The 23,714-nt window shown below is 40.7% G+C and overlaps 1 protein-coding gene across 1 annotated transcript in view; it reads left to right on the top strand.

Moving 5' to 3' along the window:
- Cntnap4 (contactin associated protein family member 4) overlaps positions 1-23,714 on the top strand; it is a 279,574-nt gene that overhangs the window by 19,627 nt on the left and 236,233 nt on the right. The window lies entirely within an intron of this gene.

The raw sequence follows: 23,714 nt of genomic DNA, 5'->3' as shown, positions 1-23,714 counted from the left end.
GGCACATCTAAGGCACAGCAGTGTGAAGAAGGCAGCGATTCCCGTCTACGGTTTTGATTGGATACCATTTCAGATGGGCTCCTGGAAATCGGGTCTATTTATGTACAATCTAATGGGGCTTTGGCTGGTGTTTCTCATTAATTTAGAACTTTTTTTTTTTTTAACAAAGGAAAAGAATACAGATTTCCTAGGCGTTTTGTGCCTCACATTTTCTTTGATCGTTGACCTCTGTGCATCCAGCCTGGCTCTCTGTATAGTTGTGCCTGGGGCTGTGAATATTTCTTTCTTACTACACCAGCAACGCATTACAGCTTAAAGTATGTGCTTCATCAGACGGAACAATGAGATTACCCTTTTAATATTTCTTTCACACGATTTCTATCCTGTTTTTATTTTAGTTTTCATTTATGCACCGTGACACGGGCAAAAAGATTTAAGGAGAAGTGATTCTACAGGGAGTGAATCAGTTCATTGTAAAATTAATTTCTTAAAAACGTCAAATAAAAGTTTTAGGTGGTCACCTGCAGCCCTGTGGCCTTTCATAGGTTTATAGCTATTTGTTTGCAACTAGTGTTGAGAAAATAAATGTATTCAATCACAAGCTTCTTATGCTAGATCATATACTAGGTGAAGTATTTTGGCAAATGACTAGTTCCACAGTGATAGATAACTCTGGAGCTGAGGTATCATACTCCATCACCCAGGTTGATTTAAGTTTCAGTGCTTAAGTGGTTTTCCAACCCCAGTCTTCTGAGTGTTATGTTGTGTATATTATAGGCAGGAGTCTCTCTGTCTCTGTCTCTCTCTATCTTCTTTCTCTCCCCCCTTTCCTTCCCTCTCCCTTCCTCCTTCATTTCTTTCATCCTTCCTTTCTTCTTTCATTAAAGAATACCACAGATGTTCAGAATCAACTGTAGTATTTTTAGTGGGTTGTCTTTCACTGAAAGTTGGGTTCAGCTTTTTGCTTTGTGCCCTAGAGTCATTTCCAAAGTCATCCATACTTCTAAAAGAAAGAGCCAAAGACAGTAAGTTCTTGTCTGTCTGGCTGCAGCTATGGGTCTCTTCTTATTTTTCCAGTGAGCTTCTGGTGTGATGTACAGACACAAGTGCTGTTTGAGAGGTTTTGGAGAGGGGCTCTGGGATAGATAAGGGAACCATCCAGCCACTCAACCTCTAAAATAACTACGCATGAGCTTGTTGTTCTAGTCAGGGAAACTGTGAAATCAGAAACCTGTCCCAATCTGTGATATTCAGGAACAACAACAACAACAAAAAAAAAAAAAATGGAGAAGACACAAAGACATGTCTTAAGGCAAGTGTGATCAAACACAGATGTTGGTGCCTCCTGCACTGCAACACGCATGTTGTGAATGGCATTCACATTTCATGGGTGACCTGTCATTCCTTCTAACTCTTTTTTTTTTTTTTCAAATTGGAAGCTAACTGTTAACATCTCTGGAGTCGATTTAGGTGAGTTTTTATATTTTTCACCTGACTCTGGATGGTGTGAAAATTATCCTTAGGAATTACTCCCGTTGAATATGTTCCATGTTAAATGAACCCTGTAATTGCACACTTTGGAACTCTGGTTATTTTTCTTTCAGTTGGCCCCGAGGATTCAGAGAATTATAGCTAAGATTGAAAGAAATACTAACTATGTTATACCACTTCTAAGTGAAGTTTTTTTTTTTCATCCCCTATATGTATTTGATTTCATACAATTTACTCTTCCTAGGGTTGGGTTATTGTTCACTTAGCTTATTGCTTGTTCTCCCCTCTTGCCATTTCTGAGGCCCCTTGGGGTTTCATCTTATTCTGCTTATGCTACTCACTTATTCATTCAACAAGTACTTAGTGAGGGTCCACAGTGGGGTGCCCATTATGACATATGTCTTCAGTGTGGGTAAGTTGATCACAACCCAAAGCAGAATTTTGAATCTCAGATACATGGTGCTTTTTGGATCATATTTTACACCTAAGGTTTTGTTTTCCTTTAAAACAAAATTGCAGGCCATTGTTCGGGGTGCTTCCAGGGTGCCATTATGATTGCAGACAATTCGCTTGGTTGGCTGTGTGGCTGTCTCTTAACCAGCTCATCCTGGACTCTGGGTTCAGCTTTAATTTCCTGGGTCTGTAGAAAAGCACAGCACAGTGTGATCAGAGAGAGGAAAGAGAGAGAAATACAAAGCCTCTGGGGTGGTCATAGACAGGACATCAGGTGTGGGCAGTGTGGCATCAGGTGCGGGCAGTGTGGAACATGGCTAGCCCTTTCTTGAAGGATGTATTAGAAAAGGCTGGAAGGGATCAGAGAGAAAAGGACTGTCCATCATGGTAAGAGTCATAAAAAGCTCGGGGGCATTTGCATGCCCTGCAAATCGTTCAGAAGGACAGGCTGTAGGAACGGCATAGTTATAGATGACAAAAATGTACTAGCTGTGGTCTGAGCATTAAAACCCTTTCTTGTAAAGCTAAGGACAATATTTTTAGGAGACATGTATTTATGTGGTGTGTGTGGTGTGGTGTGGTGTGGTGTGGTGTGTGTGTGTGTGTGTGTGAGAGAGAGAGAGAGAGAGAGAGAGAGAGAGAGAGAGAGAGAATTTGTGCACATGTTAGAGTCCATTTGCTATGATACATGTGTTAAAGTCAGAGGACACCTTTTGACAATTGGTTTTCTCCTTCCACTATGTGAGTCCTGGGGAGGGAACTCAGGAGTTTTTACTCCTTGAACTATCTTGCTAGCATGTTAGCACAGTATTTTACCCAGAACATCAATGGATCATTTTACTATGGTAAGTATTACACATTCAAGGTTGTGACAATAAGTTTTTTGTAGAACTCGTGACAATGTAAGGATAGGACTAGAAAGGAAGAGAAAGTGGATTCTGATGTGGGACCATGAAGAACAGATACTGAGCTTATGCAGTGACTCATGTAGGAAAGACAAGAAGTACAGAATCCAAGAATTCATTCACAAAGAGGAGGCACTGGAAGCATTCTGTGACTGACAATTGCCATAGCTGATTGGCAGGAGAGATTCATGAGAGAAATAAGAGTAAAGATTCCACTGAGTGGCATTAACTTTTGTTTTATTGTAAATATATTTATGCCTTCCAAATTTCATGGTTTATTTTTTATATTTAGTTGCTTTTCTCAATATGGGATTTTCCTTTCATTCATATTTTTCAAACTGTCATCTATCTATCTATCATCTATCTATCTATCTATCTATCTATCTATCTATCTATCATCTATCTATCTATCTATCTCTACTATCTATCATCTAGCTACCTACCTATCTACTGTTTATCTACTATCTCTCTCTCCATCTCTACTATCATCTATCTATCTATCTATCTATCTATCTATCTATCTATCTATCTATCTATCATCTATCAGCTCTCTATCTCTACTATCTATCTATCTGTCTGCCTGTCTGCCTGCCTGTCTGTCTGCTGTATTCAAATGTGTATATGTGTACATGTATCTCTTCAAGGTCATGCATTCGCCACTGTCACTTTTTGCCTTTCTTCCCTGAGAGAGGGCCTCTCACTGAACCTTTTACATTAGAGTGCTTGGCTGGCCCATAAGCTCCAGGCATATGCTTGTCTCTACCCAACCCCTGGTCCCAAAGATGAGGCTGCAGACAAATGCGTCTATACCTGGCATTTATATAGTTCCTAGGAAGTCAAGCTCGGGTCCCTCTTGCCTGTTGAGCTTTCTTCCTGAACAAAGAAATTCAGGAGACAAAGGAGCATAGTTAATTGTTTCAGGCTTACACGTCCTTGAACAAATGCAATGTTTTGGGAAGACATTCGTAGTGGTGAATGAAGTCTTTCTGAAATGAAGCTCAAACAAAATTCTTTCAGACATCTCTTACTTTATTTTATCAACTTTTTTTTTCTCTTGACAAAAAAGGGAATTTTCCAGAATTGGAAGTTTTCTGGAGAATTCTTTTCCATCTTTGGGCACTATTATCTTTTCTTGCTTTTCATTGATCTCTATTCCATTTACCTTAGTTATTAAAGATGAGATACTCCCCTGACATATAATGCTGAGTTCCTATGTTGAATTATCTACTGCTTCTTGCCAAGAACATTTAGTATTTAAGTATTTGCCACCAATGAGTACAGACAAAATGGGGGAAAACAAATCTCCACCTGAATTTAAAAGATTTATTTTTATTATTTTTGGTTATGTGTCTGTATGTGTGTCTATGAGGATATGTGCTTGAGGCTGGAGTTGTCAGATAACCCTGAAGTTGGGGGTGCTGGTGGGTGAGGGTCACCCTGTGTGGATGCTGGGGTACTGGAGGTCCAGGTGGTTGAGGGCCATCCTGTGTGGGTGCTGGGGAACTGGAGGTCCAGGTGGTTGAAGGCCATCCTGTGTGGGTGCTGGGGAACTGGAATTCCAGGTGGTTGAAGGCCACTCTGTGTGGGTGCTGGAGTCCCTTATGAAATCCTTTTCAAGAGCAATATTGACTCTTAACTACTGAATTCTCGCCCCAGGTTGTAGCACAATTAATTAAAGCTCAGAGACAGATATTGGGGTTCAACCTGAAGACCAGAAAAGCAAAGCAGTCAGTCACTAGCTCTTACCTCTACCTCAGTCTGAAATGGTGGTCCTGCCTCCAGGAATCTCAGAATGAGGCTGTGTGAGAACTGTCTCCTCCCACCTTATGTTCCTCTCTAGGGCTGGGACTAAAGGTATGCACCACTAGTGTCCAGTTTCTATGGCAAATTAGTGTGCCTATTGGGATTAAAGGTGTGTGCCACCACTGCCTGGTCTGTAAGGCTGATCCATGTGGCTGTTTTACTCTCAGATCTTCAGGAAAGCTTTATTTATTAAAATACAAGTGAAATATCACTACACCAGCTCCTCAATTCGAATTTAAAACAGGCTCCTGAATTGGATTCAGTTCATTTGAACAAATGTTCCAAGTGTGTTCCATTTGAAGTGTGTTCTAGGAAACAGGTGTGTAAAGTTGTGTAGACACTGCTTCCGGACAAAAGAGTCAGGAAACGGAAGTGCAGTGGTTCACCATGGTGGTCCTAACTTGCCTTTTTGGAAACTATGTAACATTTTGAAACCGTTTCTTTGGTTACACCTGGGGATTCAGCAGCCATCAGTGGATGCTTCTGAATTATTGACCACATCTGATACCCTAAGATTTGAGAAAAGCCAAGATAATTGCCCCTCCAGAGAGCTTTAGTTCTCTGGTGTATTCTATATCCTTCTGTACTCTTAGGAGATTTAAAACTCAGTGGCAAGAAACATTTGAGACTTCCTGTGGCTCTCCAATGGCAACCGTTACATTTTTAAAACTTGCCCCTGGACATATACAGCTATGAAGATAAACCTGGAAGGTTCCCCCCCACCCCTTGACAAAGTCATGAAGAAAGAAAGAAACTTTACTAAATTTATATGTGAGCTTGGAAGATTGATAAAAAGTATGAAGGGAGATCACTTGTAAAACAATAGAAAAACCTTAGCTTTTTAAGTATTATAAGCATTTTAAGTATTATATGTTCATGTGTGGACAAGAAAACCAGCAACTTGTTTCCTTAAAGCCTTTTTAATTAGTGTCCTAGGAGTGGGATTTTTAGCTCAGTGGTAGAACCATTTGCCTAAGATGGTCAGTTCCTAGATCCCTCTACACACACACACACACACACACACACACATACACACACAGACACACACACACATACACGAAATTGAAGACACCACTTGGGTAGCTTCTCTTGGCTATTTGGATTTTAGTATTTGTAAAACATTCTTTTATCCACATTTTGCTTAAAACCTGCAAAAAGCCTAGGAGATTAGGAGATTTTTTTGTTTTGTTTTTTCAAACAATCTCCCTTTATACAAGGTCTCTTGCTGAACCTGGAGCTAAGCTAGTGGTCGGGAATTACAGTTATCCACCTGTCTCTGCTTCACAGTGCTGAGGGGCGCTGAGGATTTGAACTCTTTTTTCCTCATATTTGAACAGCCAGTGTTCTTACCCGCTGAGCTATTTCCTAGCCTCCTTGTCCCCTTTGATATGCTCATGTGATGCAGAAAAAAAAGCTTTTTAAAAACCTCAAAATATTCATAAAATATTCCTCCAATATTCAAAATATTTAAAGAAACATTCATGTAGTAAGAACGGATAAACCTGGTATTAAGCTAGAAATGGGAAACCATCCCTGCTTCTCGGTCCCTCCTCCCCACTTCTCTGTGTCAGATGAATCATCCTTTTTAGATCAGCTCTAGTCAGAGACACTTTCCCATCCCTGCAGCCTTTGTTCCTGTATTCGCATAGCAACAAATCACTACACAAATCAGAGCAAACCCTCTTTCAGGATCCCTACATTCCCTCCCCTCTCCCTGCATGGCCTTTCAAACCCCAGTGTGGGGCCGGGCATTTCAGCAGGGCTGAGAAACACGGGCACAGCATTTCAATGCATTATTTTAATTACTGAGCAAGAGTGTTACACGGGGTACCATAAAAACAAGGAGAACACTTAAGCCCAAGGAGGTCAGCCAACAGGTCTTTGTCTGGAGGCCATTCCATGCTGTGGGTCTCAGCAGAGGTGCCGCAAAGCAAACGCAAATGGAACTCTTAGTTTAATCAAAATGGAGTAGCCAGGCTGACCCGAAATGTAATAATCAGAATGTAATAGTCCTGGAACATCTATACCAACGGCTGATGGGGTGGGAGCAAGTAGAACTAAAGATGAGTTTATAATTAACGCTCCAGGTTTTATGGATGGCAATTAGATTGTTTAGATTACCCCATTCCTGTGCCTGTGAGTGGTGGCAAGTCTGAGAAGCAGCCAGAGCCTCTGTTCCAGGGACCACAGGGTGGAGAAATTCATTAGAATCTGAAATGCGGATAGAAAGCTAGTGAGAGGTATGACTGTGTCCTAGAAGTAATGATGAATACATGTATACATGCGTGCCTGTGTGTGCACGCACGTATGCCATAGTCACACGAAGCTTCTAGAGGCTCAGTTGCCTGTAGGGATATTGGAAAGCTGAACTCTGAACCATCTCCAGGTTGTTCTCCTAACAGTGGGTACATTTCCAGAGGCTCTTTCTTTCTCAGCTCATAGCAGAGACATTATCTGGGGTGGGGGAGGGGGACTTAGTACCAAGAGCCAGTTGAGAGGGGGAGGTGGAGCAGCAGAGATGCTAAGGTGAGGGGCACCGGCCAGTTTCTCTGTGCACTGACTTTCCTAATTTCATTGGTGACAATGTTCTGTGTTCAGAAATTTAACCTATTTTTAATAGTGATGTCCGGCACCTCATTGAGGCACATCTAAAGAAATCTTGCTCCAGAGAGTATGTTCAATGACTGTCATCATGTGGTGTGCCTCGTTCACCCCTCCATCGTGCCCCACTGAAAACAATGCCTTCAAATATTTGCTCCAGTGACTCTTTCTGAGTTCAGACAGTAGGGGTTGGGAGAAGAGTTCAGTTGGCAAACACTTCCCTTGCAAAGCTGGAGGAACTGAACTCCACCTGCAGAACCCAAGAAAAATGTCAGGCGTTGTAGCACATGCTTGGAGTTCCAGCATGGAGAAGGCACAAAGAAGCTCCCGTGGACTCACTGGTCAGCCAGTCCAGCCTAATTGGTAAATTCTGGGCCATAAGAGACGATGTCTAGAAGGTAGACAGACTCCCGAGACTGTCCTCTGGCCATTTCATGAACACAAATACTCACACGCCTGTACCTGCACACACACACTTATACTTATGCACACCCATACACTAAGGAAACAAAAGAATGGTCAGATAATAATGTGGGAAAGTGGTGCTGGCAGCACAATCAGCATCATAATAGAACTTAATGGGAAAATAAACATATGCCCAAAGACTTCAGCCAGAAATTTAAATTCTCTGACCTCCAGCTCAGCACCTAGGAAACAGACAGATGTTCTTCAAGGGGTTCGTGTAAGGATTTAACTGACTGGGACATAACATGAATATCTATAACTGTCATGGCTTATTTGCCAGGGTTTTAGTGCCTGGAGAGATTATTGGAAGAGTGTAATGGAAGGAAGACTTGTTGAGGTTCATGGTTTCAGAGACCTCTCTCCATGGTCAGCTGGCTCCATTGATTTGGACCCGAGGTTAGGCAGAGCATCATGGCAGAGGGCACAGTGGAGCAGAGATATTCACCTCATGGTGGCCAGGAAGTCTAAATAGTAGCAGGAAGGAGCTGGGGGCCAAAACGTGTTCTTCAAAGACTCGCTTCTTCTTACCCACTTCCTCCAACCGGGCTCCACTTCCCACAGTTCTTCTAACCCCAAGTCGTCTGTTCAAGATTCTAATTCATCCATGAGTTAAGTTCATTGGGTAGGTCAAAATTCTTGGCCACTCTCACACACACCCAGACATATGCTTCATCAATCTTGCCCTCTTAGTCCAGTCAACTTGATAATCCAGATTAATCATCTTTCTCTTGGCACTCTTTCTCTACAGAGATCCAGTTAAAATTTCACTGGTACATTGGTGCGGGTCAAGTTATTCTATGGCTGTCTTCCTTTCTAAGCATGAAGCCAATTTGCAGTATATCAAACATTTGGACACATGTCAGAGAGGTATTTGAATTATAGATCAATGGGAGGGATGACTTTGATAATAGAGTGCCTATGGGGTGAATGAGCAAACAAATACTTGGTCAGCTCAATAGCATTTTGTCAGAACTTAAACAAAAATGGGGAATGATAGACATAAAAACAAAGTCACAGTTATATTATTTATTCAAATACTTGCTAGTGCTGAAATTAGAACTTGAATTTTAAAGCTACACAGTTCAAATCTCTAATTCTAATGAAGGCGTGGGAGGAAATATCTCTAAAAATGGGACCCAAAAGAGAAGCTTGAGAAAGACTATTGAGTTTTGTCTTTTCGATTGGAATTGTTCAATTTCAATTTATTTTATTTTGCAGTCATAGTTTGAACTCAAGATTTTCTTTCTTCAACCTCTTGAGTGCTGGGATGACAAACGTGTTGCACCATGCCTAGCTGAGACAATGTTTTTCTAAACAAGGTGTCTCAAAGAACCAAATAAGGAATGTATGAAAACCGCTTTTAGTACTGTCTTATTGAGAACTTCAAGAATTGCCTTAAACTAATGATTTTAAACTTAGCGATTTGAGTTTCAAATGACAAATTTAAAAGGATTTTTTTTTTAGGTGTGTTTGAGGCCAAAGGTAGCTTATGTTAGACTGTGCAAAAAAAGACATGGTGAAACATATCTTCTATTTTTAACTAATCCATGATCTTAAAATTCATGACTGACTTACAACACATGTCTATGACAGTATTAACAAGTGACAAAGTGCTTGCAGAGTGTATCCGGACTCATCTAAGGAAAGATCTAGAAGCAAATGGATAGCCAGAATTTGTCCAATTATGAAGGGATGCCACCAGAATGTTGGAAAGGACACAACAGCTTCATAAAGAGACAAAGGACCTAGCGACATTAAGGATACTCCCCAGGTGGCAAGTTTTCAGCAGAATTCAATTTCTGATAGCACGGGTCATGTTTTCTTGTGTGTTTCCAACTGGAACCTCACGTCCTATAGGAACAAGTACTGCATCTTACCAAGGGGCACCAGTCAATGACTTGGCAATTTGCATCTTGAAGACCAGAAGGAGAAATTTCCTTCATCTCTCTGATTTCTTTCTGTCTCTGTCCTTTAGGCTTTTTTGAAGGGCAGGATGATCTTACCTTTCAGTATTTGAAAATAAAATAAAATAAGGATTTTGGGGGTGGGGTGGGGAGAGAGTCCCATGAAGGCCAGGCTCGTCTTACATTTATATACTTGCTAAGTAGTCAAGAATGACCTTGAACTCTTGATCCTCTTTGCTTCTCATGTGTTGGAGATACAAGCATGCACCCAGTTTATGAGATAATGGGGGTGGAGCCCAGGGCTTCATGCATCCTAGGCAAGCCCTTCATCAGCTGGGCTATATACCCTCAGTTCCAGATTTTAATCAATTTAACTCTATGTCCCAAATCTCTTTTGCTGAGTGATATGATGTAACCACACCGGTGTCAACAGATCACCGGTAACGGTTCCGCTTGCACTCACCTGGAACAGAACACGTGAAGATATTTGTCACCTGGGGGTTATAATCTTGGGTATCATAGACGTTTTGCCTAAAGACAGGTTTACAGAACCAGCTGTCCCCCTCAAAGAAAAGAATCCAGGCATCAGAGCCGCCTGTTTTTACGTGGGCCAGGTGTTTGGAACATTTGCCTTTGATCCAGCGGTTCCCTGGCCAGGGGCCCCGCTTTATGGGACAGGCGGTGTTTACGGAACCCAGTCGGATCTGTCATGGATCTAATTCACACCTGCTCAGCCAGCTTTTAGTTAAGCTGCCAACACAGTGGAAAGCAACCTCTGAGGCCAGCCAAACTCGTCCCTTGCTTGATTATGAAATCAAACACAATAATCTTAACCAATGAAATGGAAACAGCTTCCGCCTAATCTCATATGTTATTGTTCAGAGAAGCGTATTGTTTCTAGTTGGCTTGATTTTCCTTCCTCCGCGAGAAATAGCTGTTTATTAAAATAGCTCTGTGGCCTCCCCTGCTAAAATCCACTTGTCTTCCAAAAAAAAAAAAAAGATTCTTATCACTTAAAGCCACTTCGGCCTCTATTTTTAAGTGTGTCGTAGTTGGTGGCACAAAAAACGACTCTCAGAATGATTTGGTAATAAGATGGAGTATTTCTTCCTTGATGTCAAAATACCACCTAATACGACTAGAATAAAAATGTGAATTGAGGCTTACCCAATTTTCCCTCCAGGAATCAAAGTTTGAAACATGGCAATTTTATCAGTTAATGCAAATAGCGTGTCCATGGGGCCGCACTGTTACTTCACACACCCACAGTGCAGTCAGCACAGCGTTAGTGAGAGCATTCTCAGTGCATCCTTGAGCTATCTATAGTGCTCATGTTCTCCCAATCTTTTTTGCTTTCCTTACTAACCAAAACCTCTTGATTTCTGCTTCATAAGTAGTTTTCACTTCCATTTTTCTGTAGTAAGCAGAAAACAACTCTAAAACTCAAGAGGTAGGGAAGAAAACATATGGCCTCTTGGAACATTAAAACTGTTCCCTCATAGGTGAACCATGCACTGGAAGGGCAATTTTACTTCATTTTGATTCTGTAAAATGCTCTTGACTTAGAGGGGAGGCGGACGGTAAGGAATGTTTAGGGCTTGAATGCTGCCTTCTCTCTCCATCTCAGGGAATTGTTCTTACCCAATTTTCTAAGAGATGCAAATGTTGAAGTTTCTTTAGTTTTCACCTGGAGGAATGGCCCAGTGTCTAAAAGCATCCCCGCTCTTCAGAGGACCTTAGTTTTGTTCCCAGCACCCACTCCAGGCGTTTGACGAACACCTGTAACTCCATCTCCAGGGTATCTGATACCCTTTGCTGGCCTCTGGGCGTATCTGTTTGTGCATGAATTTGCACATTCATGCACGCATGCACACTGACACACACACACACACACAGACACATCATACCCACGAAAATCTTAAAAACTTTGAAAATAGTTTGAACTCTGGAAACTCTTGAATTAACAGGTGTTGAAAGTCACAATTATATAAATGTACACAGTACTGGGTAAACAAGGGGCACCAAGTGCTTTCATTATATAGTCCAGGCTATCCTCAAATTCCTGATTCTTCTAGCTTAGCCACCCAAGTGCCGAAGTTATGTTCCTGTGCAATTCCAGATGGCTTTTCTGGACTCTGATTATGTTACTAAACATGGTTGAAGCGACTTTGAAGATGGTGGCTAAGCGAAGGACTCGAGCTGGGTTTCCCAGGGTTGTCCACGTTGGTCTCATATCACCAAAGGGATCCTAGGAAGAGACAGAGGGTGGCAGGAGAGTTAGAGAAGGGTTGGTGGTAGATGCTAAGGTCAAGTGCAGAACCCGACCTTGCAGGTCACTGCAGGTGACCTTTGGCTGCTGGAAAGTGACGGCTACTATGCTCTTGAGCCTCCTCAGCAACATTGCCTCACAGACACTTTGATTTTAGCCCAGTTGAGCTGATTGTGGATTTCTGACACTCAGGGCTGCAGGATAATAAATGGGTGTCATTTTGAGACGCCGAGTGCACAACAGTTTGTTAGGGAAGCAAATGGTAAATGAACATTATAGTCACTTATCTCTTCCTTGCTCTGCTTCTGTCTTTGGGCTCTGAAGAGCAAGCCATTGTCTGTAGAAATTTATTCAAAAAAATTTCCTTGAACTTAGCAGAAAAGAAAAAAAGGAAGAAGATAATGAAATCCTGTTGGTTTGTATTTTACATAGTTCTGCTTACCCCTGGGACTAACTTTTATTTTTTTAAATGATTGATTATATTCTCCTGAATGAAACAGATCTTAGGTTAATTTAATTATTTTGTTATTTCTATATTTCCCAACTGACCAGCTTTCATTTTTTTTATTAATTCCCTCTCTGAACTTTCTTTGTGTTCCTTATGTTGTGTTCTCTCAAGCTGAGTGATTAGTCATTTATTTCCATCATCCACTTTTAAATCAGGTCTTTTGAATGTCAGGCTTAGTTGAGCATTTAGTTAAGACTATGAATTATAGTAGATCTGGCTATTGAATGGAGTGTATAAGACTTAGCAGTAGGGAATGAATGGTAGATGTCAGGCATGACCCACTGTTTTTCTTGGGGGCTTACTGTTTTAATTTTGAAGCACTCGTTTTGAGAATTCCTCCCTGGAACAACATCTTACATCCTCCATTATTTTCAGGTTCCAATGATAAAACAAAGCTCAGTTATACTAAAGCTCCCTTTGAGGAACCAATAGTTTACTGGGCTTATGGATAAGATGTTATTGACAAGAACATGATTGACTCCCAGAGCAACCTCACTGAAAAATCCTCAGCCTGCGTGGACAATGGCTTCTCTATAGTCATATAAAGGGAGAACTCTCCCCAATCCTAGACTGTATAGTCTAGTACCCCTTCAAAAATTGAGATCACGAAGACTTTGTGTAATGAAAGTAGAATTGCCTACCACTGGATAGGAGGAGAGGGCAGATATTCAGGTGAAGGGGCCAATGAACCTCTTGGCTCCCCCCTCCTTCTGTGAGGGAATGTCAACAGTCCACAATCCTAGCTTGTGAGAAGACACAGATAGTCTTGTGAAAATGGCCTTTATTCTACTTGGAGGATGGTGCTATGAAATTCATCACTATTGTTCTAAGGATCTGTCTTTCCTCAATGATCGTTCCTCAGTGCACACAGTTAGTGGGCCCCACAGTTTCACCAAATTCTTCTTCCTGACACCCTGATCTCTAAGTGAAGAATCAAACAAACAAAATGCTAAGGCCACTTAGCCAGATAGGTCCCCAACTCAAGGTGGAGTGTGTCTAGTTGGAATGGTTACAGGACGCAGAGTACTGTAAGAGAAAGTAAGACGTCTGAGTATTGCCTTCAAGTCAGAAGATTTGGATGTGAGATGCCAGAGGAAAGAAGTCAATATTCTTGTACCTCTAATGACTCCTGTGCCACCTGCTATGAATGTTTTGTTTCCATGAATGTGCTAAATCCATTTATCACACTAATTTCAAAGGTGGTGCATTCAAGACAAGCACATTAATAACTCCTCAAAAAAATACACTTTTTTTTTTATTCACTGGAACTGGGAATCAAAGAGAAGAGATTCATTATTATGAGTACCCTGTCCTATGCTTTCTATATCTTAGGGATTTTATCACATGAAGCGATCAAGTTCTTCTGTCAAGGATGCTTTAATGTGCATTATAGGCGGAAGCATGTCAAGTTGGAGGAGTATGGATCAGACCCTGGGAAGTGCCTGAGCAAGCATTTAAGGCTTCTCTGGATCTGGAGCCCACATTTCTCAATTCCCACGTCTCCTTTGTCATTTCTGTTAAATACACCACTTGACCAAGAGATCAACAGGGAGTTAGGGAAGATGGCTGAGTAAGTTAAGTGCTTCCCACAGAAGCATGAGGACTGGAATGATACCCAGATTACATGAGAGAAGAAAAAAAAAAAAGCAGAGTATGTTGATGTGAACTTTTAATACCCATGCTGGAAAGGCAGAGACAGGCAGATCTCTGGGGCCCACAGGTCATCCAGCCAGGCCTAAGTGACAAGACCAGGTCACATGAGAAACCCTGGCAGGAACCGCATGAGGTTGGTTTCTGGCCTCAACACAGAAATGCACATAGGTATAGGAATAGCACATGTAAACACACACACACACATGCACACGCAGAATTAGAGACAAATTCTGATTATGAAAGGTATACACACTCAATACTCAGTCAAAACAAGCATACTTCATTTGATTTAAAAAAGCATAAACAAAACTAAAGATGAGCATGAAACAAGAAAAAAACATTTAAAACAAATAAGTTTGGCCACAAGTAAATAAAATGTTATAATTAATTTATGATTCTAGAAGCAGCAGAGAAGAATGACAATTCTCAGACCTTGAGAGGAGGGACAACATATGGGAATGTCACCCGTGTCAACTAGCAGTCATTACTTCAGCCAACAATGCACATTGTTCCAGTTTTCTTGCCTCCCTAACAAGCAAATGAAGTGAAGTGTGTATGGTGGGGTGAAACAGGAATGAACGAAAGAGAAGGATGAGTGACTCTATACAGACTTCTGGAAGGACACTGCAATGTGCTCCAACATCTCATGTATATCAAACTATATCTACATATAAATATTTAATTAGCTATATTATATATTTAAAATACTTTTAAGTGTAAAATATATTTAACTATGTTATATGTTTCTTTTTTTCTTTTTTTTTTTTTTGGTTTTTCGAGACAGGGTTTCTCTGTGGTTTTGGAGCCTGTCCTGGAACTAGCTCTTATATACCAGGCTGGTCTCGAACTCACAGAGATCCGCCTGCCTCTGCCTCCCAAGTGCTGGGATTAAAGGTGTGCGCCACCACCGCCCGGCTTGTTATATGTTTAAAGAATATCTAAATAGGTTTTTAAATATGTTAAACTTCTATCCACTAATTTTTCTGGGTAGCTTTTTTTTTTTATTAAAAACTTTGAAATTTATTTTTGAGAACGTCACTTGTGGTCACTTTCTCTGTGTCATTTTCACCCTCTGTCTCTTCTTCCAATTTTTATTGTTACACATATATGCATATACCTTATTGAGTCCATTTAGTTTTGCTCATGTGTGCCTATGTCCAGAGCTGATGACTTGGGACTGGACAATCATAAGGGTCTCATCCCTGGAGGAAAATTTTTCTGTCTCTCTCAGAAGCCATTGCCTACCTGTAGCTGTTCATGCAGGGGTGGACTTTTGTGGAATATTCTCTGTCCACATTCCCCAGAATCTTGCCTGCCCACACCATCCCTAACCCCTAGGCTAAGTATTTATCTTAAATCCATATACAATAAACTGCTGAAAAGTTTGCTCCATAATCTTCCATTTATCCTATCATTCCTTAGGAGACACAGAGGCCAATGTGGTCAAGTTATCTGTTGATGAAAGTCTGTGAACTACATAGACTCGTAAAGTGCTGATGTTCACTTGACTTTAAAACAATTGCTTCTTTCACTCCTTCACCTTGGTTGTTTTCATGGGTGGATTTGTGGGTCTCTTTGTCCTAATATCTAGAATTTAAATAGTTGCTATTAAAACTCCAAAATCAATCAGCCTCTGGCTGTGCTGTCGTTAAAAGTTAACTGTCTTCCCATTAATCCATTAATTTGTGAAGATTAATTGGGAAAGCTCTTTAAAGTCAGGCTGTAACTTGGAGCGCATAAGCCAGTGTTTGCCTCTACATGAACGCTACCCCATTAACACCACAAGCATTAGCAGCCACGGCTACAGCTTGCCCATCCTTGTGTGAGAAAAATGCGTAGGCACTTGTAGATTGCTGCCTATGCGAACTGTTTGGGAAGCATGTCTGTCTTGAGCGAGGCTTGTGCAAACATGCTGATAAATATTTACTTGTTTTAAATTGCAGCCATATGCTATTTTTTTTTAAATTTAAGCCACTGACTGACAGAAGCTCATGTTTATCCCTTTTAATATATCTGAAACCACTATCCTCAAGTGAATGTTAATTTTCATGTCAAAGTCAAATTAATACTCAGAGAAGCTAAGGAGTTTGTAGTCGCCCACCCTCACTAGTGTTTAGTTTTGCTGAGATGTTATTTTAGGGAGTGATAAGATGATGAGATGAGCGTGTGTACTGCCTGTTCTGCTGCCTGCAGAAGAAGATGCTGGACTTTACTTAGTGTCATTTGCATCTTCATTTCCCCTAAAACTTCTTCTTTTTCTAAATATGTCACCTTTTATTTTTATTTAGAATTGTGTATATTCCTAGGTGTGTGGCTGTGTGGTGTGTGCACATGAGTGCTGGTGCCCTCCAAGGCGAGAGGCATTGGGTTCCCTGGAGCTGGAGTTACAGGTGGTTGTGAGCCACCCAACACAGGTGCTGGGAACTGAACTAGGGTCATCTGCAAAAACTCATCACCACGCTGTCACCTCTGCATCCAGTTTTTCTCTTTTACTCAAGTCCACTAGCATTTTCACTTTTCTTTAAAACTTATACTCCCCATGTGCCCGCCATCAGCACGTCACTGCAAAGTAGCTGCCTCTGTGTGCTCAGTCGACATGGCTGTGTAGGGAGAAAGGGATGAGTGTGATATCATAGCCGTTTCTTCAGTCCTAAAACAGACCCATGAAACACCAGCATAGAGCACAAAGACATTTGTGAAATCAACAAAACACATCTATTTTAGTAGTTACCAGAATAGCATGGTCCTGGCTGTGGGGCATAGAGAGTGGAGGTTTGAAATCTCTCCCATGTGGTTCTACTCTGTAGCTCAAATGAATTCTCTAAGGTGCCTACTTCAGGTAAGACTACCTGGAGCCGGTAGTCTTATATATATATAATATATATGTACATATTCATAGAAATCTCTCTCTATATATATATGTGTGTGTATTTATACATACATACGTGAATTCTGGAATTGATCACTTTTCAAGTACACTAAACTCACCCAGCTCTTCCATGCATCCTCAAGGCAGACTGTGGGTGGAGTTTCCTTTGTGTGGCTTCTGAACGCATGGGTGCCTATACCTGGAAAGGTGAGATGTGAGAGCAGAGAAGAGCTCACTGGAGTGTGTAAGAAATGCAGACCACCCAAATGAGAACAAGCGGAGGCTATTTATTCACTGTTTGCTGCAGCAGAGGAGTTAGCTGCCATCACTGTCACTAAGGCTTGACAGATTCAAAGGCAGGCAGAAGAGAGTTGAAATCAGGGAGGGCTCCGGTGTACCCCGATTAGAGGCCTCAGGCATGGGACAGGTGTGAGTGACCAGGTTAAGTAGAAGCAGGGCATCCCCTGAGATTGATTGGGATCACATATTTGACTTGGTTTGTAGCCACTCTTAACGTGGAAGCAGAGACAAACGTTGGGGAACCTGTCTGTTAGCTGCCAAAACCTGGCTCTTTGCAGGCACTCTCTCGAGGAGTTCATGTTGGCTTCTGGAATTGGCTGCTGAAGCCTGTTTCTTCGTGTGGGTTGGCCTTTGCTCCTCCTATATCCAGTCTCTCACTAGACAGACATCAGAGACACACTAGGTACAGATACAGGCCATGGGTCAGGTCAGGACAGAAGACAGAACTGCTGAACTCATGAATCTAAGAGTGATAAAAGAATATTGTTGTTGGGGATGAAATCTTGTCTTGCTCAGAGTAGTTTTTGATAGGATACACCAGCATAATCGTATGTTTTACCTTTTAAATTAGTTCATGGTTTCCAGTTTCAAGTAGATGAACTTTCAAAAATATAGATTAGAATAATTTTTTTCAAGGATATGGATTTCTTGAGGAAGAGGCCATTCCTAAATCCTAAAACTGTAAATGGACCAGGTCTGTGAAATCCATTTCCTCAAAGAATTGAAGCTCTGATGTTTTCAAAGCTCCCTATAAAATGAGTCATCGCTGCCTCTACTATAAGGGAACTTTTAAGAAAATCATCTTCCTGCCCTCCACCCCCTCCCATGCCAATCTCCAATGCAATGTATGATTCATTAGCAAGGATGCAAATGATTTTGGCAGCTTTTCGGAATATCAGAGAAGGCGGTTACTCAGCAGCAGTTAAGTTGCATGTTCTTGCAAATCAGCCCCGACTTTCTATATTGTAGATTTCAGAAGACCAATTCTCTTTTAAACAGTGCGCTTAGCTCAGAGCAGGGGATAAAACACTGTAAATCCATTCATTCCTAATGTGTCCTCGAGTGATTTATTTAACTAGTGTAACTTATTTTCCCTCAATTGTCCCAGTAGTTAATAGTTTATGATACGATATTTTCCAGGACAAAATTGCCCCAGTATCTAATAGGACAGTATAGAGTATTCATCAGGACCAAACGAGGGAGGTAAGAGATGTAAACACTGAGAACGTGGTAAGCACCCATAATATACACTTATTATCTTAGTACAGGTAATATTGCAAACAGCTTAAGAAAATTGAGTTACTTTTATTAAAAACTGAACAGCTTTTACTTACTTATGAGAATTATGCATTAAAGCCTTTTGCAAAATAAAAGGAAATTACTTTCTATCGAGCTGTATTAGAATACCTTCAATACAGTTTGCACCTCTGTTTGTGAGAGAATGTTGAATGTTCTCATGCATACAGCTTGCAAGAGATCTAATTTATCATTGTCTTTTTAATGACAAGGGTAAGTTTTTCTCCCATGGAAGAAACAAATGCTGACTTTTCTGAACTATTGATCTGGAAGCTAGAGTGTTTCTGTCTCTGTCTCTTTCCCCCAACACGCACATACGTGTGCAGACACGTGCATACACAATGTGCACACACAAACACACACTTTCTCTCTGTGTATATGAAAATATCTTAACACAAGCTGGAAAACTTTCTTTCCAGTTATGGATATTCTAACATAATTCATTAACCATCTAAATGTAATCAATCAAATATAGCTTTTTTCCCTTAAACAAATGATTCTCTACCTTCCTAATGCTGCAACCATTTGATACAGGTTCTCATGTTATGATGACCCTATCATAAAATTAATTTTTTGCTATTTCATAACTGTAATTTTACTATTATTATGAATTATAATGTAAATGTCTGTGTTTCCCAATGCTCCTAGGCAACCCCCGTGAAAGGGCCATTTGACCTCCCAAAAGGTCATGACCTTCAGGTTGAGAACCACTTTTTTAAACAAAAAGACTAAAATCTGCAGTTTTACTACTTTCCACTGATATCAAGGAAAAAGCAGAAATCCTACTACGACTTTTAAAAATGCTAAATAAGGTGTTATAATTTTTAAAAAGCAGAATAATGAAAGTTTCTTATTCTAATAGAAATGTCTAATAATATCCTAAAATGCTCTGCTACCATTTTGAATTCTGTAATCTTCTCTAAAATGTCTGGCAACCATGTTATTACCTTCCACAATCAATGCACCCATCATTTTCCCCGTGTCTTGTTATTTCCCTCTACTTACTTTTATTTTTGCCAACAACATTACTGGCAGTGAAGAGACCAGAGTGCTGTTATGATCTGATCTAGTACTTAATAACAAAAACATAATTTTGTGTTAAGCTAGAGTAGCCTGTCATTTCAGTGTTGTGCTCCTCCTGGCATCAATGCTTATATACCAAAACGTCCTGAATGATCGCTATTCAAATGCAAAAATGCTACAAATTAGAGTTTCATCCACGCTGAAATATGAGAGGAAGCTGGAGATTCCCCGCTGAGAGACTGCTCCAGCAGAAGGCTGGGTGTTGAATCGGGAATGCTCTTTTCCAGCCTCAGCACCATTGGGATTTGTACTGTGGAGTCACGCCCTGTAGATTAGAGAGTGTGCCGAAGACTGTCTCTGTACCTGATCTACAGGTTGCTGGGAGTAACACGCCTCCAACAGCCATTGCCCAGTGCCACTCAGGGCTGCAGTCTGCTCTGGTTGAGAATCTCTGACCTGAGACATTGTCCCTCAATGCCGTCAGTTCAGAACTCTCCTTTTACGGCTGCCATCTGAGAAAGTTTGGAACTAAACTCACAGGAGGTCTATATGTGATCTACAATTCCATCCTATTAATAGTCACAGGGAAATGCCCTGTTTGGTCACCTCAGACTCATTACTGCTGCCCAAGGTCTTCCCCTCTTGTGGTCAAAACTATTGAATATCAAACGTGTAATAAACAACAGCACGGGAAACCCTGAACTTGAGAGAATAACTTCTCAAGACACATTTTAGCAATGCTGCCATGGGGCCCCATCACATTCAGACAGTGGAAGCTAAAGGAATACTCTTTATAGTCATGGTGTTCTTATATGCTTGATTTTCTGCTCCAACTTGATTTATAAATGTCTCCATCCTGCTACAGGAAGATGAGAGTGAGCTAAGCTTTGTGCCTCAAAGACTTCATTGATAAGTTATTAATATTAAAATCACAATGAAGAAGAATAAAGGCCAGTTACTATGTGTGAGAGAGGACCTAAGTCCGCAGGAAAGTATGCACTAGGTTATAGTTAGTTGGAGACAAATGACTAAACGACTCTACTTCTAGGAAAACTTACAGCAGCTTGTAGAGGATTTGCAGGCTTGTGGGAAAGAAGAGAGTCACACATGTGAAGGTCCAATTGGAACTTGACCCAACCTCAGAGTTCCCCACTCACACCTTCCATGATCCACCTCCCTCCCAGGTTGCCTGCCCGTCTCCCCACAAATGGGAGAAAATGACCCCTTCTCTTATTTCAGTCCTGTTCTTTAAAAACTAAAAGTAGAGCAGTATGGATTCTCAATTTACAGTTGACAAAAACAAATGGGCAATAAATATATACCTTCCAGAGTGACTGCAGCAGAGGTGCTCTTTACGTTTGCCGAGTCGATTCTCATCTGCGTAATTGATTTGAGACGCAGTTAAACAGCCCCTTGCATCACACACCTGCATACTGATAATGACCCAAAGGCAAGCAGTTTTAGTGAAAACACACACACACACACACACACACACACACACACACACACACACATTTTAGCTCCCACAGTGTACTAAAGCATTCTGGTTGTTGCTTGTATAATTGGGTACAACTACCCACCCCCTCCAACACTCCGTGGGTTGTAAGTCTTTTAATGTCTACGCCCCTTATACTTGAGTTAACAACTAGAATGGCTGGTGTTAGCACTTAAGCTAATCAATAGACATGCAAGAACCTGTCTTCCTTAAGAGTCAGCTAGAGAATTAGAGGTACAAAAGAGGAAAAAGTGAGCTATACATGAAAATGAGATAATCTTAAGAAACTAAATGGGAAGCTGGGGCTGGGACTCAGCTGGTGGAGTGCTTGCCTTGTGTGCTTGAGGCCGTGGTTTTGATTGCTAACACGGAGTAAAACCCCAAAGAACAAACCAAGAAACCTCAAAAGAGGACAAGAAAAACAAGGCTACATTGGGCAAATTCTTGTGAAAGTCATTCAAGAGCAAGCTATGTTCAGGCAGAAAGAACTCTGTAACATTTCAGGTGAATCCAGATAACTTTTGAATTAATCTAAATTAAATTACTGTCAAAGAAAACATTTGAGACAATAACCCTGCATGCTTTTAAATTACCAAGATACGTAAAAATATTAAGTAGGAGCTTTTATTCTGATTAAAGCAGAAGTGAGAGTAACTTCTTAATTCAAAAAGGAAAGTGCTTTAAAGCTCATTCAGAGTACATTAAGCATGTGTCACTATCAAAGCAAGCATTATCACTGTATTTTTTTTTGTACTTTGTTTTTTAACAGTAAAAGCAATATATGTGGGGCTGGAGAGAGAGATGGGTTTGTAACATTCTTGAGGATCAAGTTTGAGAATCAGTGTTCAATCCCGGGAACCTGCCTACAAAAGCTGGGTGTGCTGGCAACACTTGTCATCCCAGCACCGGGGACATGGAAGGAGGTTGAACATTGCAGCTAGCTATGCATGTATCCCAGCTTCCTCCATAACCTCCAGACCAGTGAGAAGCCTGAGTTGAGCTCTGGCCTCCATGTGCATGCAAACACCCACACATATGTGTCCCCTCTCATGATTACACACAAAGAGCAGTCTATGTGATATTAAGATAAATAGGTGGAGACTTGTCTCTACTTCTACAGAGCCTAAGATCTGTACAGGCATATGCACATATGCCAATGCTTGTGTATTTTTGAAGTGATATAACAAAATGGAATCTTTGGAAGGTGCCATTAACACCCAAACTTTGACCTTTGGCGATGAATCCTGGGCACTTTCTTCTCATCTTGAGTCTACCCCATGATACAAACAAATCCTGAAGTCTTACAGTTTCATTCCTTCTCTTAAAATAATTTGAATGACAAATCATGTATGCTTCCAAACAACATATTATTTATCTTTTCATTTACAAATTCCCAAAACTAGCAGATCTGCTGTCATAACTCAATATTTTCCCATTAAAATTATATTTCTATGAGCTAACCATTTTGTGTTGCTGTGGCTCCTTTTCATTGCCGTGTATTATTTCATGGTGAACTATGCCGTCATTGTCTGTTCTTTGGACACTACTTGTGGGTTGTGAATGGTTCTTTGCTGTTATGAATGATGGACGGGCCTGAGTGCAGAGACCCTCGCATCTGCTGCTCAGTCAGTGGTGTCTGGCTTTGTTGGTTTCATGGGAAGTGAAAACTGCTGGCATTTGTATATCACTCTTGTGCATTCAGAAGGCCTCTTGGGACTGTTGTTCCTCGTGGGTAAGCCATTCCCAGGAGCACTTGCTCCTTAGTAGAGCTATTGGAGTCTTGCAGCATGCTGAAGTTCAAATTGACAAGCATATAGCCAGCTGTTTTACAAGTACTTACCTATGCTATTTTCTCATAAGTATGGAGGGACTCTTCCTGACCCACATGCTTCAGTTCCTTTGGCCTTTTTGGACCCTGAACAGTTTATCCACTCATTGCTTATAAAGATGTATCTACTTGTAGTTTTGGTCTTTTTGAAGTTTGCGTGTCAATCAATGTGTTTGGTTTCTTGTGCTAACGAAGTGGAAGGTATTTCTATTTTTCTTCACTTAAAACATTTTCTATACTCAGGCTCCTGGATTGTGTACTGGTTTATGCTTCCTTTATAATCATTCTTTCAGATACAAGTTTCCATGTATTTCTTTCCTCTTTAAATATTTCTTTCATACGTTCTATAAATTTCTAAACATTTCAACAAACTTTTACATTTTATAGAAAAAAACTATGTCTCATTTGTTTCTTTTAGATGAACTTGATACATTTTATGATTGTTTTTTTTTTTTCCACTGTAGGGTGTATTTTAGAAACCATCGATTCTTTTTATTCTGTGAACCTAGAGATTGAACGCAGGACCTTGCATGTGCTAGGCAAGCACCCTACCATTTTGCTAGATACCCAGCCCTCGTTCTGCTTTTGTAAATAATTTGGGATAGGGTCTTACTAATGTGACTGTGGGTCCTTGAGTTCACTGTCTAGCCCAGCTGGACTTTGACCTTGAGATCTTTATGCAGCAGTTTTCTGAATTCCTGTGATTACAGGTATATTCCAGCAAGTCACAAGGTTCATTTTAGTGTAGTTAAATTTATACATTTTTCTGCTCGTGATAAAAAAATCTTTCTTAAAGCATACCTTTTGATCTCACCATATTTTATTTTTTAATTTCAATAATGTCTCCTTTC

This window comes from Chionomys nivalis, chromosome 21, assembly GCF_950005125.1.
Source record: "Chionomys nivalis chromosome 21, mChiNiv1.1, whole genome shotgun sequence".
Classification (NCBI taxonomy): domain Eukaryota; kingdom Metazoa; phylum Chordata; class Mammalia; order Rodentia; family Cricetidae; genus Chionomys; species Chionomys nivalis.
The sequence above is the reverse complement of the archived record's forward strand: the minus strand, read 5'-3'. Positions and strand labels throughout refer to the sequence as shown.